This window comes from Macaca nemestrina, chromosome 16 (genome assembly GCF_043159975.1).
Source record: "Macaca nemestrina isolate mMacNem1 chromosome 16, mMacNem.hap1, whole genome shotgun sequence".
In the NCBI taxonomy this organism is placed as follows: Eukaryota; Metazoa; Chordata; class Mammalia; order Primates; family Cercopithecidae; genus Macaca; species Macaca nemestrina.
The window spans coordinates 27,095,770-27,116,529 of NC_092140.1; the positions used below are offsets into that span (position 1 = coordinate 27,095,770).

General features: G+C 36.2%; 1 long non-coding RNA gene across 1 annotated transcript in view; it reads left to right on the forward strand.

Moving 5' to 3' along the window:
- The window catches only part of LOC139359205 (uncharacterized), a 145,513-nt gene extending 127,498 nt beyond the window's left edge, over nt 1-18,015 (forward strand). Inside the window, exon 3 of the long non-coding RNA XR_011615112.1 lies at nt 16,389-18,015. This is a non-coding gene — a long non-coding RNA (uncharacterized lncRNA). The remainder of the gene's footprint in view (nt 1-16,388) is intronic.
- The last annotated feature ends 2,745 nt before the right edge of the window (nt 18,016-20,760 follow it).

The following is a 20,760-nucleotide window of genomic DNA, read 5'->3' on the forward strand; positions in this document are numbered from 1 at the left end:
ATATTAGTTCATTTTTGCATTGCTATAAAGAACTACCTGACTCTGGGTTATTTATAAAGAAAAGAGCTTTAATTGACTCACAATTCCACAGGCTACATAAGAAGCATGGCTGGCGAGGCCTCAGGAAACTCACAATCATGGTGGAAAGAGAAACTGTCATGTCCTACATGACTGGAGCAGGAGGAAGGGAGAGCAAAGGGGAGGTGCTTCATACCTTCAGACAACCTGATCTCATTACAGCTCTATCATGAGACAGAACTAGGGGGATAGTGCTAAATCATTAGAAACCACCCCCATGATCTAATCACCGCTCACCAGGCTCCACCTCCAAAACTGGAGATTAAATTTCAACATGAGATTTGGGGGAGAACACGGAGCCAAATCATATGAATTATATCCTTTTAAAAATGTTCTCCTCCTTATGTGATACAGGAAAACTATAGGATACCTATAAGAGAATACCCTACCCTCAAGCCAGATAAGACTTAGGTAATGTATTTTTCCCTTTAGAGCAGGCCTTTAAATGAAAAACTTCTCTCATAGTATTTCACAGCGACAAGTTCTGCCACTTCCCAAACTCACTGGTCAGGATGCAATTTTTATTAGTTCTTCAATGCAGTGAACTGGTGGGGTATCCGAGGTAAAACACACAAATGTGTGGAGACCTTCTAAGGCCACATGCCTAAGGAGCTTCTCACTGTCACCGTAGTTCACAATTCCCCTTCAGCATTTGGTCAAAATTACCATTTAAGTCTCGGTTATGATTTCTGGAAATTCTGTTCCATGAAAAGGGATCTTAGCTGTGACTTTTTAGATTTGCCTGTGTCTCCAGATTTTTGGATTCTAGTTTGTGCCTGTGTCCTTAATTTTCTCATGGGTAGAAGAACATCATTGATATTAAGTTTGTTCAGATTTTGCTTATAATAAGCACGAGTAAAAAAAATGTTCTGTTCAGCTCTTTATATGTGGGACCTGAAACTGGAGTCCAGAAACTCCAAGCATTTTTAACAAGATTTGCTTCTTAAAATATTTTAATTAATCCCCATGTATTAGTCAGGGACAGGACTAATAGGACAGATGTATACATGAAAAGGAGTTTATTAAGGAATACTGACTCACATGATCACAACGTGAAGTCCCACAATAGGCTGGCTGCAATCTGAGGAGCAAGGAAGCCAGTCCAAGTCCCAAAACCTCAAAAGCAGGGAAGTGAACAGTGCAGCCTTCATTGTGTGGCCAAAGGCCTGAGAGCCCTTGAAAAACCACTGGTGTAAGTCTGAGAGTGCAAAAGCTGAAGAACTTGGAGTTTGATGTTCAGGGTCAGGAATCATCCAGCACAGGAGAAAGATGAAGGCTGAAAGACTCAGCCAGTTTAGTCCTTCCGTGTTCCTCTGCTCACTTTTATCCTAGCCACGCTGGCAGCTTACTAGATGATGCCCACCCAGATTGAGGGTGGGTTTGCCTCTCCCAGTTCACTGACTCCGATGTTAGTGTGCTTTGTCAATACCCTCACAAACACACCCAGGAATAATACTTTGCATCCTTTAATCCAATCAGACTGACCATCACTGGTCCATCCCTTATAAACTTGAACCCATACACATCTCCTGAAATCAAACATAATCTTCAAATAAAGACAGTAAGTCACAAGTACGCCTAACATAATACAACTATCCTTCGTACAACCAGAAAGTGCACCAATTCCCAACAGAAATGCCATTACCTACATTTAAAAACATTTAAATACTGATACAAAGTCAATAAATCTTATGTCAACATGATAAAGAAAAAAGAAAGGAAATAAAATGAAGATATGTTTTTAGTACAAGTGGATACATGCACAAACATGTTCTCAACGAAAATAGGAGGAAATACTCGTGACAAATATAGTCGTTGTTTCTGCAAATGGTCATGTGGTCATAGCTGGTATTGATGACTACCTTCTTCTACTATTCATTCTGTATTCCCCTTGCCTTCAGCAAGCACCTCAGCAGGTCATGGCTTTTTACCTGGTGAAGTGACCCAAGCCTTGATTCCTGAAGGGTCTGGGCCATTAGTAGTACTACATGGATTGGGCTATTGTAGTTTCCCATTGACATTAATCACAGGGCATGACAATACTAAGAGATGCCCTAAAAGATCTCCTGTATTCCATGCATACTCTTCCTTGCCTCCATTGTGAAGTAGTAGACTGATTGCCTCCTGATAGTCTGGGTCAATCACCCCAGGCAACACTGTAACTCCCTTCTTAGCCTGTTGACTTCGAAGTAGAAGGAGCCCAAAATGACCGGGTGGCAATCTTAACTTTCAGCTTAATGTAATTGTTGTTGTGTCTCCTGGTGGCAGCACTACTCTCTCTGCAGCTAAGACCTCTAGGCCAGCAAAAAATGATGTCATGGGAACAGGAAGTAAAAACTTTGCTAGTGGGTCACTAGGGGTGATGGTGAGTGGTGCCGCTTCCACGATCACACCTTGATTCCTGGACCCATGAATCCTGGCTATGGGAGAAACAGTACCATATATTGGACACTGATTCCGAGCATACACAGCCTTCTGGAAAACTTTTTTCCCAACCCTGCAAAGTATTGTCACCTAATTAGTGTTGTAATTGTGACTTCAAAAGATCATTCCACATTCTATCGATCCAGCTGCTTCAGGATGACGGGGAACATAGGAAGACCAAATTCCATCAGCGTGAGCCCACTGCCACACTTCTTTAGCTGTAAAATGAGTGCCTTGGTCAGAGGCAATGCTATGTGGAACACCGTGAAGCTGGACAAGGCACTTCATGAGTCCATGGATGATAGTCTTGATAGAAGCATTGTGTGCGGGATAAGCAACCAATATCTAGATTAAGTGTCCACTTCAGTGAGGAAAAACCACTGCCCTTTCCATGATGAAAGAGGTCCAAAATAATTAACCTGCCACCGAGTAGCCAGTTGATCACCCTAAGGAATGGTGCCATATTGAGGGCTCAGGGTTGGTCTCTGCTTCTGGCAAATTGGGCACTCAGTGGTGACTGTAGCCACATCAGCCTTGGTTGGTGGAAGTCCATGTTGCTGAGCCCATGTGTAACCTCCATCCCTGCCACCATGGCCACTTTGTTCGTGGCCTCATTGTGCAATGACAGGAGTGGCTGGGGAAGGAGGCTGCATGTTGATCACAAAATGAGTCATCCTATCCACTTAATTATTAAAATACTGCTATGCTGACATCCCCCTTTGATGAGCATTCATATGAAATACAAATACCTTCAGTTTTTTATCACTCTAAGAAGTTCATCCACATACCGTTTCCCCAAATTTTTGTCTCAAATTTTCCAATCATGCTACTTCCAAGTCCCTCACCATCCAGCCAATATAATGGCTTCAGCCCATGAATCAGTATATAATTGCACATCTTGCCATTTCTTTTTCCAAGCAAAATGCACAACCAGGTGCACTTTTTGAAGTTCTGCCCACTGGGAAAATTTCCCTTTGCCACTGTCCTTCAAGGATGTCCCAGGATGGGGATGCAGTGAGCAGCTGTCCACTTTCGGGTGGTGCCTGCATATCATGCAGAGTCATCTGTAAACCAGGGCCTAGTCTTCTCTTCCTCTGTCACCTGATCATAGGGAACTCCCCATGAGGTCACTGATGCAGACTGGGAGAGAGAAGGTAGAGTGGCAGGAGTGGGGACCACGGGCATTTGAGCCACTTCCTCATGTAACTTACTTGTACCTTCAGGAGCTTCTCAAGCCCGATTGTGTATATATCACTTCCATTTGATGATGGAATGCTGCTGTGCGTGACCTGCTTTATGGCTAGATGAGTCAGAAAGCACCCAGTTTATGATAGGCAGTTCGGGTAGCATGGTTACTTGATGACTCATAGTCAAACGTTCAGTTTCTACCAAACGTTCTTGGCCTACCAGTAATAGGCCAAGAGCTGTCTCTCAAAAGGAGAGTAGTTATCTGCAGAAGATGGCAGGGCCTTGCTCCAATATTCTGGAGGTCTCCGCTGTGATGCACCTATGGGGTCTGCCAAAGGTTCCAAGCAGCATGCCTATCTGTCACTGACACCTCAAGCACCACTGGATCTGTTAGGTCATATGGCCCAAGTGGCAGAGCATCTTGCACAGCAGCCTGGAACTGTTGCAGAGCCTTCCCCTGTTCTGGACCCCACTCGAAACTGGCAGCCTTTTGGGTCACTCAATAAATGGGCTAGAGTGACACACCCAAATAAAGAATATGTTGCCTCCAAAATCAAAATAGGCACACTAGGCATTGTGTCTCTTTCTTGGGGCAGGAGGGGCCAAATGAAGTATGTTCCTTCACCTTAGAAGGAACATCTCAACAGGCCTCACAACACAGGGCCCCTAGAAATTTTACTGAGGCAGAAGTTCTCTGAATTTTAGTTGAATTTGTTTCCCATCCCCTGGCATGCAAATGTCTCACCATTGTTACTTCTTGCTTACTGGATCCAATCAATTAGCATAATCTCATCAATGTAATGGACCAGTGTGATATCTTGTGGAAGCAAAAAGCAATCAAGGTCTCTTCGAACAAGATTATGACACAAAGCTGGAGAGTTGATATACCACTGAAGTGGGACAGTAAAGGTATACTGCTGGCTTTGCCAGCTAAAGGCAAATTGCTTCTGGTGGGCCTTGTGGACAGAAATGGAGGAAAAGGCATTTGCCAAATCAATGGCTGCACACTAAGGACCAGAGATGTGTTTATTTGCTCAAGCAATGTAACCACATCTGGTACAGTAGCCGCAATTAAAGTGACAACTTGGTTAAGCTTATGATAATCCACTCTCATTCTCCAGGATCCATCTGTCTTCTGCACAGGCCCAATGGGAGAGTTGAATGGGGATCTGGTGGGAAATACCACCCCTGCATATTTCAAGTCCTTGAAATATGCAAATCTCTGCAATCTCTCCAGGGATGCAATATTGTTTATGATTTACTATTTTTCTAGGTAGAGGCTTCCATTTGACCTTTCCCAACATAATACCGCTCATCCTACCAATCAGGGAGCTAATGTGGGAATTCTGCCAACTACTAAGTATCTATGCTAATTATGCATTCTGGAACTTGGGAAATGACCACAGGATGGACTCACTGTAAATCAGACCTGAGCGAACACTCCATTAATTATCTGGCTTCCATAAGTCCCTACTTTAACTGGAGGACCACAGTGATGTTTTGGATTCCCTGGAGTCAGTATCAGCTCTGAGTCAGTGTCCATTCATCCCCCAAAAGTCTGATTATTCCTCCTTTTGCAATGCACAGTTACTCTGGTAAAAGTTTGGAGGTCTTGTTGTGGAAAAGTATTTGTTTGTTCAGCTCTTGCTTACAATAACTAGAAGTGTAAAAGGGTCTGGATCTTTATATGTAGAGTCTGAAACTGCAGTTCAGAAACTCTAAGCATTTTTAAAAATATTTTCTTCTTAAAATATTTTAATTAATCCCCACAACCAAATTCTAATGGATTCACAATTATATCTTTTATTATAAAGATGAGAAAAAAATAAGGCCCGGTAATGATTAAATAACTTTTTCACAGTGAAATAGGTTATAAAAAGTAGAGCCAGATAAAACTACTGGTTGAAATCCAATGCCCAATTTCCCAACCATGATGCTACAATGCTTTTGAACTCTCTATTGCCTCTCAAGCATCTCAAGAGGTATTTTCACTAATAAGCACTTAATCCAATAAGGACAGAATAAAGCTCCTGTCTTTAAAATGTCATGCAATCTGTACACTAGATAATTTGAAAGTCTATTCCTCCTCTAAATTGTCATGCAAAAGCATTTTCTTCATTTAGCACTCTTGAAGAAGCTTGTGTTGTTAAAACGTACCATGCCACTTTTGAATCTGTTTAGTAAATGCCACATATATTTGGATCTATGAGAAGAGGAAAAGTGTGGTCATGCATGTACTGAGTCATTTGTATTATATGAGCTTATGAAAATGTAGTATGGTAAAATATAGCAGTGTGTAGTCAAGTAACCAATATTTTCCAACATTTTGAATGAAAACTTGAAAAAAACTGCTATTTTTAGAGCTAGGCAGTGTGTAATGTCTCTAGCGATTATCTGTACTAGACTATTATTTGGAAGTTTATGGTGTTTAAATTTTAGAGTGCAAAGATTGGGTTGGTTTCCAAGAGTCTAAAAAATTCTTCACTTTGTAATCATTTTTTAAAGTACCAATTAATAAAGTAAAAACAATACTGATTTGTTTAGAACCTTTTAATGTACCTGAAAACAACAATGACAACAAGAATAAAATCAACAATACAAAATGTTCTATTAAAAGTGGAAAAAATAAATGCTTCTTGCACTATGGAATTGCCCAGAATTAAAATAAAAAATGTTCAAGGATTGCATAAGAGGGTGATTATGGGATGGAAGCAAACAGTGCATGTAGAAAAATTATTAATATCTAATGGCTACTTCTGAACAATCAATTTATATTTAAAATTTGAAAAGGTATTGATGAAAAAATTCAAAACATAAAATACGATGTTATATGTAATAGTCAGAAAAAGAATAGACATAAATACACTGTTGGAAGTAAAGGAAGGAAGAACAAATTAATTGATCTCAATAATAATGTTGTGAAAATAAATACTAGACCTTATTTTTAAATGTATACATTAAAATAAGATGAAAAAAATTAGAAGCCTTAATACAAATAAATGGTCTGTATTTTGCTCATTTTTATTTTGTTTCACTTAAGGTATATATGACTATTCACTCTGACAAACTATTTGTTTTTAAATGTTATACTTTGTAATTCAAAGGCATTTAAAAATAATATTGTTAAGCTAACCCTGTATTTGATTCTATTTTGGAAAAAGAAAGATGGTTAATCTCTTTTGTTGAAGATTCATTTGATATACAAATTTAAACAGGCAGTATTGTCAGGTTGTGATTAAGGTTCTAATTTACTAATGCTGGGAAGATACTACATTGTAATTTTCAAGGTAAATTATGAGCAACATGTTTTATCAGATGGCGTTTCAAAATGGAGTCTCATTTCTACAGATATCGAGAACACAAGTCATAGCATTCGGTGTCTTTGACACTGATTTCAGCATACCAAGAAAAATGCTACAGCAGGACATCTAGAATGTTTCCCAATGTCAAATCCATAAGATTTTTTTTTGTAATATATTGGAACAAAACACATATGATATATATATATATGTGTGTGTGTTTTCATAAATTACATATAGTTTTGATTTTGCAGCATATATTTTGAGTAAGAGCATAATAAAATACTAGGAATATTTGTGATTTGTAACAAGGTTCGTGAAGCAAGAAGCAAGCTATGTAATGTGGAAGATAAATAAATAATATTAAATAATATCCTGGATAATTAACAAAAACGAGGAAAATTTATTTGCCTTTACTAATTAAAAACTATAAGCAGCTCTTTAATAAAAATTATAGGTGATTAGTAGTGTTTGTGTTTGATGCTATTGTTTATGTTCCCCCAAAATTCAAATGTTGAAACCTCACTCCACACCTACCTGCTGGCAGTGGAGAAACAGAATAAAAAAGGAAGGAAGGAAAGAAGGGAGAAAAAATGGAGGAAGGAAGGAAGGAAGGAAGGAAGGAAGGAAGGAAGGAAGGAAGGAAGGAAGGAAGGAAGGAAGGGGAAGGGAAGGGAAGGAGGGAGGGAAAGAGGGAGAGGGGAGGGGAGGGGAGGAAAGAGGGGAGGGGAGGGGAGGGGAGGAAAGAGGTGAGGGGAGGGGAGGGGAGGAAAGAGGGGAGGGGAGGGGAGGAAGGAGGGGAGGGGAGGAAGGAGGGCAGGAAGGAGGGAGGGAGGGAAAATAAAGAGATATAGCAAAATGGGTATTGAGGAATTAAATGTGGCAACATCTTCTGAAAGCAGTTATGGAGAAAAGGAAAATAGACAACCCAATGTATCTCTCCTTAGACTGGAAATTCTTCATGCCAGGACAGCAGAGTACACCGTTAGGGTTAATCCTAAACCTCCAGACACTGTCTCTGGAAGAAACTGAGGATGAGGGGAGGTGAGCACCGCAGCCCCTACTGTGACAGGAAGGGCAAAGCTCCCCTCGAGATATGGTCATTCAGGGAGACCAAAGGCCCCATGTGGAAATAGTGATTCACTGGTTCCCTTGAAACAAAGAGTTTAGGCTCTGGTAGATACTTAGCTGCATATACTCCAATACATGGTAATCTTCACAAATTTTCTGGACACCTAGTTTATATAGATGGATACAGAGATGCAGCCAGTCTTGTGAGATGAACACATTTACTGTTGCAAATTAGGCATGCTTCACCCACCTACCATGGGTCAACATCTCCCCAATCCCAGGAAACATGTTGGGGATAGATACTTTCCTGGGAGCTTCCTTTGAAACAATTTGCAGTAGGCAAATTCCATCTCTGGGTTAGAATGACAGAAGATTTGCTCCAAAGGGGAGTTAAAGGGAAGTCAGTAGTGTTACCCTGCTCTGGACTACTGGTGTATATATAACATCATCTCCCAGGAGGGCACTGAGATAGAGGCTACTATTCAGAAACTGGAGAAGGTGGGTATTGTGCATCCTGCACAGAGCCCATACAGCATCACTGCATGGTTGGTACCAAAGCCTGATGGCACCTGGAGGACAATAGTTGATTTCCAGCAACTAAACAAGATGACCTTTGCCATACATGCTGTTGTCCCAAATGTGACTAAAATATTAAAAAGTTGGATTATTTGATTAGGTAGTTCGCATACTGTCCTGATTCAGCAAATGCTTTCTTTAGCATACACTCAGACCCAAAGTTCCAGGACATGTTTGCCTTCACCTTGGACGGTCAACAATGAATTTTTCAGGCACTCCTTCAGATGTACTTACATAGTCCTACTATCTGCCATGGTTGGTGGCTGGGGGACCTGGCTGTTTTGAGTGACATATACAGAATTCACTGGGAGCATTATGTGAATGATATGATAGCTACAGGTTTGAGTCTTGCAGAAGACCACCCAGTAAGTTCTAGAGCACCTGTCATCCAGCGAATGGGATGTCAACCTGCAGAAAGCCCAGCGACCAGGAGGCACAGTAGAATTCCTTCATAGTCTTGTTGGGTAATACTGGATTGTGCCAACAGCCATGATGGACAAGAAACCCGGATACCCACAGTCCCTAACAATTAAATAATTACAAACATTTGTAGGTCTGCTAGGATATTGGAGGACCTTGTTTCCCACTTGTTAGATAGATATAAGAGGATAGATAGATAAATATATATATATATATTTTTTTACACAGGGTCTCATTCAATTGCCAGGGAGGTGTGCAGTAGTGTCCTTGTCATAGCTCACTGCAGCCTGAAATTCCAGGGCTCAAAGGATCCTTCTTCCTTAGCTTCTGAAGTAGCCAGATATTTTTATCTCAATGAGTGTAACTGGATTTGCATGTTTTTTTTTGTTTTTGTTTTTTGTTTTTCTTCTTTTTTTGTGAGCAACATAGCAAATATTATTTTAAATGCATATAAATAATTTATGAACATTCACCTTTCAAACATAAATGTATAAGTATGTTTTCAAAATTATAAAGTATCACCAGAGTGACCCCCCTTATAGTTTTGGTGAATCTGAAAAACACTATTTAGGAAAATTGCTGATTAATGCAATATAATGCTGTTCATGGCATATCATCGTAGTGCTTATAAGTGGTTTGTACGGTTTATGCTCATGAGTCATGCCAAAACTGACAGGTGTTTCCCATAGCCTGTTTCATCCTACCTCCCAGATTGCTTCTAAACTAGATGTTGTGCTTGAAACTTCCACAGTGCTAAACTAAATTAAATTCGAAACCTCACAGATTGTATTTTGGCAAGAGCTAGGTGAGATATTGCAAATTGGATGATTACTTTTTCACACAAATTATACAGGAGGTGGAAATACTTGAAAAAACAAATATATAAAATAAAAGCAATCTAGGATAGCTTTGTATCTAGAAAACATAATAAAGTTTTCCTTTTAATAAATATATTTTTGAAAAAATATAATTCCTTAGTAAAATAACTTTAAAAGTACATGGGTCTTTATCTTGATTAAAGGTGATAAAATCAACTTCGAAATAATTTATACTAGTTTAGTGCCAACTTTAATAAACAAATTTCCTCGTATCTTAACTGGACCTAATTTGTGGGTACAATACAGTATCTTTCTCAAGAAATAAAACTGAACAAAAAACATCTTTAAACAAAGCTTAACACTTGAAAATATAAGAAGACTGACATTGTAGAAGTGGTTACATTTTTATTTAAATTTTCATTATACAATAATTTTCAAGAAGCATTTATAAGATCCAACTGTATTATGTCCAAAAATCAAATTGAATATATAATTTAACATGCTCATTTTATAGGTAACTAGATGTGTTTGAGAGGAAAATATAACAGTTTAGATGGAGAAGAAAGAGCAATAAGAATAAATTCAAATGTGTATATGAGAAAGGTTACCTGTGGTGAGGGGTTTCTGAAATCTGAGGTGCCCATTAGAAAAATAAATAAAAGCTATAAAAACTAGTTGAAGAATATACATAAGCAAGAGATACAAAAGCCTAAAGTGAGTTTATTAAACTTTATGAATTTAGCCTGTTTATGTAAAAATTTATTTTTACATAAATATTTTTAGTAGTGTGTATAGCATGGATGCAATTTAATAAAAATTGTGATTTCTAGTTATTTTCACAAAATACTTGAAAACAGGTGACTGTGATATTTGAATAGATATTTGAATACCTATGTTCATGGCAGCACTATTGACAATAGCCAAAAGATAAAAGGGACTAAAGAGTCTACCAAGTTAAATGAATCAACAAGTTGTGGTATACAGTATACATACAAAAGAGTATCATTCAGCCTGAAAATAGAAGGCAATTCCTACATATGCAACAACGTGGATGAATCTTGAGGATATTATGCTAAATGAAATAAGTCAGTGTCACAAAAAGACAAACATGTATGATTCATATTTTATGAGGTACTCAGAGTAGGCAAATTCATAGGGACCAGAAGTAGAAGAATAGTTGCCGGGGTCTATGCAAAGGGGAGAATAGGTAGTTGTTGTTTAACGGATGTAGAGTTTCAGTTTTGTAAAATAAAAAGAGTTCTGGAAATTTGTTGCATAGCAGTATGAATGTACTTAACACTACTAAACTCTGCAGGTACTAACTTAAACATAGTTAAGATGGTAAATTTTGTGTTAGGTGTATTTTACCACAATTTTCAATCTAAGGAGATTTTAAAAGTAATTTTAACTGTAATATGTCCTATTTTTCTAGAAATGGGCAGTTTTATTATATAATATTTAAATTTATTTTTCTAAATACTGATGCAAAAGTTTTAAAATAAGCTCAATGACTTTTTATCATTAAATTAGGAAAATAATGAGATGCTAGAAAAGTTAAAGACATCACAGGGCAATTTAAGTATGCAATTTAAGGACAAACATATGTTTCCCTTTTCTACAAATTGTGAAGTTTTATCTAATTTTTATGAGCACATAAGGTACAGTGAGAAAAATTAATATGTGTGTAATATTCGCTTTATATGTAAAATGTGCATTTTCATTGTTTGATATTGCTATTTATAAATATATTAGTTCTTTCTACATTATTGGCAAATATTTAGTAGAATGTGTTCAGCTGTGTACTATTTTAAACTTTATATAGTTCTTAATTGTCCTATACGTTGTCTGGCAATTGTTAGTTCTGATGGCCATAGATTACCATGAGCACTAACTTGTCGTGTATTAATACCTCTGAATTCAGTCTGCACTTGTAGAAAGTTGTAGAAGAGTGAAAACATAATATTGTTTTCTTGTGAAAATATTCTCTTTTTTTGTTTTCTTTTTACAAAAAACCACTTCAATAATAATTTACATGTCATTGATAACAGGAACATTCCATCATCTTAACAACACACAGTTATTTAATTGCTTTATCCTATTGGCATTATTTTATAAGGCTATTTTACCCTTTACATAAATGTTGGGTACCTGTCCCCTCCATTATTTTCACTATGATACTTATATGCAGTAATGATCAACCTTGTTCTTTCTTTTCTATTAATGACACATTTGGCATCCATAAATGTTTTATGCTTTAATACCTAATTAACTCCTATAATCTGACTATATGCTTCTTATTTTATTTCATTTTAACATCTGTAGAAATACTTCGATAAATAGTAGAGATATGAATAATGAGAAGCCAAAACATATGATTAAAAATAAGTTGAGACTGAAAGGGACATATATTAAATTTTATAAAAATTGATTTTAACTGTTAGATAAAAAGGAATTCCTTATGGAGTTTTATTTTCTATTTGCATGGCCTAATAGTTTCACTGCAATATTCTCATTGCAATAATAAAGGGCATTTAATTACTTTTCTTAAATCTAGCAGGAAATGCTCTAGTTATTTTTCACATATCTACTCATAAGCTCATAGAAATACTCAAGAAAAAGATAAGAGGAAAGCAATGAATGAAGGATGGAAGAAGAGAAGAAGGGAAAGAAAGAATGAAGAAAGAATGAAAAATGGCAGAAAACTATTTTTTTTCAGAAGAAGCCAATTAGTTCATGTAGAATGAAAGACTGAAAAGCCACCATTTTGCAAATTACAATGAAATAACTAATTAGTGTAGTAATTATAAATGGAAGCTAATGGCATAAATGGAAAGATACTGAGGCATAGGTTATTCACATTGTTTAAAAGTATCTCCTCATTAATTATTTTCCAATAACAGAGGAAAAATATACATACACAGTAAGGAGATAAGATACCGTTTTATGCAGCATATAGAAAGTTAGACACCATCTGAATACAAACTGTCATCATGTGTCTGCTGATATGATGCAGTAAGAATTATACAACTTCATTATTAGTCACTGCTATTAAAGGTATATAAAAAGACTTGAATCATAAGAAAACATTCAGATAATTCTAACATGTGGGACATTCTATTAAAAATAATGCCAATGAATCAATGGTATAAAGACAGACAAACAGAAATTCCCACGGGTCAAAGGGGATCAAAGAAATATGGAAACACAGTGGCAACTTCCATTGTTTCCTGAATAGGGAAACATAATTATATGTATTTCTCTGTGTGTGTTTTGGAACATTTTTGGAACTATTATGAACCTTTGTGTATGGATTGTGTATTAATTACACAACGTTATCATTATAGAACTGTACTTGATTTTCAGTTATAATAATGCTAATGGTATTATTTTATGATATCTATGCAGATGTAGTCATGGTTGAAGTGTCAAAATACCTGCAACTTATTTTTGAAATACTCAGAAAAAAATAAAAAGAGGAACATTTGGAGAAAAACAATAAGAGAGAGAAAAAGAGAAAAAGAGAAATGTTATCTTCTGAAGATAGCTTCTGTGGCACAGTTTTTGAAATTTCCTCAAGTTTCTCCAACTCCTCTCCAAACTGAAACAAGTTAAACAACTGTAGTTTAAAAAAAAATTGTAAAACATACATTTATAACAAAATTAAGCAAGTAAGTATCCCCAATGCACCCCAAATGATGCAAACCTGTGGGTCAAACCACTAAAAGCAATCAGAACCCTAGGTTATTATCAACTGTTCAGCAGAAACAAGAAGGAAGGCAAAGAGACTCATGATAGCCTCACAAATTTACAACGAAGAGTTACCATGTAATTTGAGAGACCATTGCTCCTTCTAGTAAGCGTGGAAAACCAAGCTGAGAACAGCTGCTGCTCCAACAACGAGAGGCTTCATATTCAAGGATAGGGCACAGTTAGAGTGGGAAGTATGTGAAACCTCTGGATCCTATGAACTCTCAAACTTTCTGAAGGTCACTTCCATTTGAAAGCTATACGTTGAGGAGAACTTGTTAGGAGTAGAACCTGAATTCAGCAGGATAAAGTTGAAGTGAAAAATATGCATATATAACAGCAGTTTTCAGACACTGGATAACAGACAACATAGAAAAGTTATTTCAGATAAAAGTGAAAATAAACAAGATGAGCTCTCTTGTTGACCAAGCTCACAGCCTAGAGGTGATTAATACGTTTCAGGACAGGGAAGAAGAAAGCAGGTTGAGTTCAGTGACTTACAGAGACAGAGTTCGGTGTTTGGAGAGGCAAAGATGTCGAGAGATTACAGGACAAAGAACGAAATAATAGAGCTGTACAGAGAAAGTTCTATAGAGACTTTCAGAGGATGCCCCATGAATCTGAGTAGTAATTAACACAGGAATATAAGGAACATTGCCAAGGCCAGGAAAGGAGCCACCCAAATGAAGTAGGTGAATCAACTCCTGCGTCTCTCGCAGGAATACAATAACATTTTTAGCATGCCAAATGAAAATAAATACGTGACACAAGGAACTTCAAGTAAATAGTCAGAAGAGTATTACCTCAATGGTGGGACAAAATTATTACTAAACTGAAGGCTGTTGTGTTGTTGGATTCCTGTGTAGCAAACCTGTGAAACAACCCTGCCACAAATATTTTCCAATAACTTGACCATGTTGAAGGAGAGTGCTCAAGTTCTCCCAATGAGACATAGGAATCTGAATAGCCTTAGTTGTTGCTTTAGTTCAATTTGTAGTTAACCTCTTCTAATGAAGAAACCACCAGATCTCGATATCTTTTTTTTTTTTTCTTCTTCTTTTCTTTTTTAAGACGGAGTCTCGCTCTGTCGCCCAGGCTGGAGTGAGGTGGCCGGATCTCAGCTCACTGCAAGCTCCGCCTCCCGGGTTCACGCCATTCTCCTGCCTCAGCCTCCCGAGTAGCTGGGACTACAAGCGTCCGCCACCTCGCCCGGCTAATTTTCTGTATTTTTAGTAGAGACAGGGTTTCACCATGTTAGCCAGGATGGTCTCGATCTCCTGACGTCGTGATCCGACCGTCTCGGCCTCCCAAAGTGCTGGGATTACAGGCGTGAGCCACTGCGACCAGCAGATCTTGGTATCTTTACTGGTAAATTCTAGTAAGCATTTAAAAAGGACATAGCACCAAGAATACACACCCACATAAACTGTCACACACTCTTACACAGTTCATACCAAATATTCTTTTCTTACTAAAATTCATTTTCGTTATTAGTATATTAGCAACATTAGCAGAGGATACAGACCACCAAATGTGGGATTTCTCCATGGCTTTGGCTTCTATTATTTCACTTTTTTAAAAAAATTCTCTCTCTTTCTACTTTGTCCACCTTGTACAAGAAATCCAGTTTGTCTTCTCGTATCTTGTTGTTGTTTGTTTGTTTTTGTTAGTTTGTTGCCTTGTCTAATATTGCTAATCATTCTTATTGGTTTGATCATACCTTTGTAGAATTTACCCTCCTTTCCTATCTGCTCATCAGATTTTTCAGCCAAACAAATGCAACAGTTTACTTAAATATAAAAAATTCACCTCAGCTACGTGCCTTGCTAAAATTATAAAACCGACAGTGTGGAAAGGAGAAGCAGAAAGAGATAGCAAGATACAAAGAAATGTTAACTGAAAGTATTGCCTCTTTATTTTAGCATACCATAGGCATATGCCATGAATTTTCATCAATAGCATCTTCCACTTGTATAATAATATTGTATTATATAATACAAAAATATTCAGATTTAGATGTACTCATTTATTTTAGAGTTTTATTAACTTGGTGGATTCTGAATTTTTGATATTCTTTAAAGTAGCAATTGTTGAAAATATAGACTATTCTCTGTTGTTGCTTATTGATTAACGAAGAAAGTGTGGGTTTTGAGACAAGTCAAATTCTCGTGTCTATTTATTCGGAACGTCATTCTTTTCTTAATTATATAGGTCATAGCTCTCAGATTTCTCCTAAGGTTGTATTTTGCCTGAGTGAATAAACAATTATAATTGTATTCTGTGTTAAATGTTAGAACTATGAAAAAAATGACAAGACAAGACTTCCCAAACTACTGAGGCTTGTAAAATTAACTCTGGGAATTTTTGGTTTGCTAACTCATGACAACTCCAGATGACTAATGTGTCATATAATGGTGATGCTTAGATCCCTGGAGTCATATGTTTAACAAACAAAAATATGTAACCAGCTCTCTAATGTTCTGATTTATACTGTTTGTTTTATGTGATTGCCTTTGTAGTTTAACATTACTAAATGATATAGTTTATTTATTTTTGAATAAGTTAAATTTAAAATAAAATTTTTGATTATATGAATAGTACGAAAATGTATATTTCAAATATAACAATGTCTTCAAGTTCTACAAATGATAAAACATATGGTAGTCAGAAATTACAGATCTTTAAAAAATAATAAAATGCTAGTTTGTATGCATATGTGCAAATACCTACATATTGATATAATCGTTCATTTTCTCTCCTCATCTAGAAAGAGACCTACATGATCTTTCTGTATGAGATCCAAACTCTTTCAGGAGTCAATCTGTGGTCTGGTGCGTGGCTTACACCTGTAGTCCCAGCACTTTGGGCATCTGAGGCAGGTGGATCACTTGAAGCCAGGAGTTCAAAACCAGCCTGGCCAACATGGCAAAATCCTGCCTACTAAAAATACAAAAATTAACCAGGAGAGGTGGTGGATGCCTGTAATCTCAGCTACTCAGGAGGTTGAAGCATGAGAAGCACTTGGACCCTGGAGGCAAAGGTTGCAGTGTGCCAAGATCATGGCACTGCACTCCAACACTGACAGCTAGTGACTCCCTTGTTCTGGATGTCTCAAAAAAAAAAAAAAATTCATTATTCCTTTGCGAATGAATAAATTGTTCCATCTCAAGCTCTAAGACTCTATACAAACTGAGGGCTATTTTTTCAGACTTTGTAAAATAAACATCCATGATAATTTAATTTGCATTATCTCACATATTTCTGCATTTTGTACAGGTATTAACTTCTTCGTAGCAATAATGTTTGGTACCTTTATTTTTATGTGCATTAAATAATTTTTTAAAATTTTAGTTGATCTTTACATCATTTGCCATTTGTTTAAAACACCATTCTTTATTAAACTTCTAAATATATGGAAGACTTCATGCATATGAATATTCTAATTATTCTGATTATTGTCATATGTGCTGATAACTACATGTTAATGGGTTCTAATGGGAGGATCAGAGAGTCCAATTTAAATATAAACATGCAAATAGGTTAAAATTAAGAGTATAGAAAAAGATATATTAAGCTTAACGAAAAGAATGCCGTGGTGTCTATATGAAAATTGGTGCCTATATGAAAGTTAGTGTCTTAGTCCCTTCCTGCTGCTACAATGAAATGCCTTAGATTGAATAATGTCTAAAAAACAGAAATTTCTCACAGTTCTGAGACAGGGAACTCCAAGACCAAGACTCCAGCATATTCAGTGTCTTGTGAAAGCACACTCTGCTTCAAAGATGGTGCCTTGTTGTGGCGTCGTCAGAAGGCAAAATGTAGGTGCTGTGGCCTCATGTATCAGAAAGGCAAAGAGGGACAGAGGACCTAGCTATTTCCTCTAATGCTTTTACAAGGTGCTAATCCCATCAATGAAGTCAGAGCCCTCATGGTCTCATCACCTCTTAAACGCACCATCTCTTCACACTGATGCATTTGGGGTTAAGTGTCAATATAAATTTTGGAGGGGACACGTTCAAAACCATAAAGAAGCCTCAAAGATGCTTAAATATATATTAGGTCGACTGCTATATGTATAGAAAAAGTCTGAGAACTTTACAGAAATCACTAAATAACTGGGGAGTCATCTTGCTTCTTATCTCTATAATTTTGAGGTTAGCTTATTTTGTGTATGTAAAATATTAATTTAATTTATAAATTAATTCCAGAGAATGTCTTCTCAGTTACTCATTTCTATTGAGTTTTGATAAGAATTCCCTTAAATTAAGTAGCCAAGGACAGCTAAGGTTATACTGAATAAACTATAAAATGTGAATTTTTTTCAGAAGAGAATGATCAGATCATAAATTATTACTAAAATTTGTTCACATTAAAATAATATAAAATTGGCATTAAAATTTTTTGTAAAAATATTTTATGTGTGGTTAAAACTGAAAGATATTTTAAGAATATTCTTCCCTAACTCAGCAAAAATCATCTAATTATAAATTTAATAGCATCTCATAAATTTTAGTCTAACAAATTTATTAATTATATTTATTTAATTTTAGTAGTTTATATGTCATAGAGTTAAAGAAATATGTGTATGTGTCTATGTTTGTGTGTATTTTTTTCATTTTATTCCATTGTATTCTAATTTGGCCCCCAAAAGGAAGTCCTTTGCTAGGAAACAAGTTGTCCAATGTATTTATTCCAATGTATTAAATGCATAAAGCCTCACATGGGGAGCATAAATTAACCTAAGTCTTATACATGGCATAAGTACAATACTATGTAAAAATGCTGAGTTTCAAGAAGAAGAACACTAGTAAAATATAAAATTTTATAAAATGTAATAAGACAACTTTGAATCATATGTTGGAATTTCTAGTAAAGAATGTAATTTCAAATTTATGTGGGGAAGAAGAAGAAACAACATATATTTATTGTCAAAGTTCAGGAGAGCAATGATAAGGTGAACAGACTCCTTTGTCAGAGGAAAGAAGACAGAGGATGAATAAAGAGTATTCTGAAAGGTAGAAGAAATAGAAAATTAGTGATTAAGTTTATATGAGGTATAGGATATATAAATAAGATTATATTTGTTTCCAAGCTTTTGTCATGGGATATGCTGCCACTGTTGACTCAGAGACAGGTGGATAATAATTTGAAGTATGGACAAAAGTTTGATGGGTAACCAATCTGGCTTCATTTATTTTAAAATATGTCTATACGAATGAAACAAATACCAGACCCCAAACTTGCTGTAGAAGGAAGCAGCATGAGAAAACTTCATGTCACACAAAGAGCAAATATTACTCCAAAATAGATGTATATAAACAGAAATGCTTCTGGACTCTATTGTGTATTTCTTTTGTTTTTATCTCCTTGCCTATTTCTTCTTATATCTACACACATTTTTATAGTTATAGATGATTAAAACCTTTGCAGCTGGGTCTGGTGGCTCATGCCTCTAATCCTAGCACTTTGGGAGGCCAAGGGGAGCGGATCACCTCAGGCCAGGAATTCTAGACTAGCCTGGAAAACATGCCAAAATGCTGTCTCTGCAAAACATACAAAAATTAGTGGGCGTGGTGGGCACACTAATTTCTCCCAGCTACTCAAGAGGCTGAAGTGGGAGGATAGCTTGAGCTCAGAAGGTGGAGGCTGCAGTGAGCCATGATCCGGAATCTGCACTCTAGTCTGGGTGACAGAGCACTCCAGTCTGCCTCAAAGAAAAAAAAAAAAGTTAGACAGAAAGAAAACCTGACACAGAGACATTTTATCTAGATTCTTTTTAAAAATTTAGCTTCAGTGCTCTCACAAATTCATTGATCCATAATCCTATCACCTTGTCAAGTTCCAGGAAGAGTATTATTTAGATGATAAGTAGGAGTCATTTGAATTCATCTATTAATTCTCATACAATAGCAGCATCACAAAATTGAAATTTCTCATAAAGGTTTTGGTGTGTTTCTCTGATTCTTTAAGAGCATATTATTCCTCAGAGAAAAATTTTAGTTATTTTTAATGAGTCTATGTGTACCAGTTGCACAGTGTACTTTAAATGTGATTTTTATAATTACATGATATTCAAATATTTTAAGATTATTTTCTGGTACCTAATTGTTTATCCATGGACAGGATGAATAAAGCATTATCAACTACTTGTTTATGATTATTACTTTTCTATATTCAGAAATGTAAATAAGTTTGTGATTTACATAGCTTTTCACCTTGATAAACTTTTATTGCTAATATTCTGTATAGTTAACATAGTTGATTAATATTCTAATTTTGTGCCATTATTGCATTATTGAGGTCAATTATACTAGACTCATTTATAATAGTCTTTAAATGCATTATGATTCAATTCACACTCTTCTGTGCACCTAAAGTATGACATTGATAGTCTATGTGTTTCTTTCTTCTTGTTTTGACATTACAAGTATGCATTAGTAATAAACAAATTAATAAAATGCTGAGGTGTGGTGACAACTAGTGCATGGCCTTATAAACTCTTTCTGGCTATAACTCCGTTGCTGTTATTTTCATAGTGTTGAAGAGTAGTGTCAAATGCGAGTGCCACATACATCTTTCGTGGCAAGTAATTACCTCAGATATTATAGCACAAAAGCAGCCATGGGTAATATGTAAATAAATAAGTGTGATTATTTTCTAACAAAGCAGTAGTATTGATACAGAAGTTGAATTCTTATAACTTTTATGTGTCACAAAAAATTAGACCTCATTCGAAATTTTCAATAATTTTAAATTTTTTAATAAAAGCATTCCTAACTAGGGGACAATACAAACACAGGTTGTCAGATCTGAGCCACAGGCCTTTGTTTGTCAATCCCTGTATCAATTTAATCTCTTCCTGAAGACAAGGTCCTTTTGACACAGACTTCTTTTTCCCCCTTCTTTTCCTGAGTTGTAGACAAAGACATTTTAATGAGTCATAGGAACTTGAAATCTTTCTCTAAACCTCAAGCTTGACCAACGTGGACACTGCCTAACAAATTATCACAGTCATTACTCTTAACAAACGTTTTGCCAAGGTATAGTGGCGTTTCATTTTCAGTCTCTATATCAACTTGCTTGGTGTACAACTTCTGACCACTGAATAACATCCTGAATTTCACTTTCTGTATTGTCAT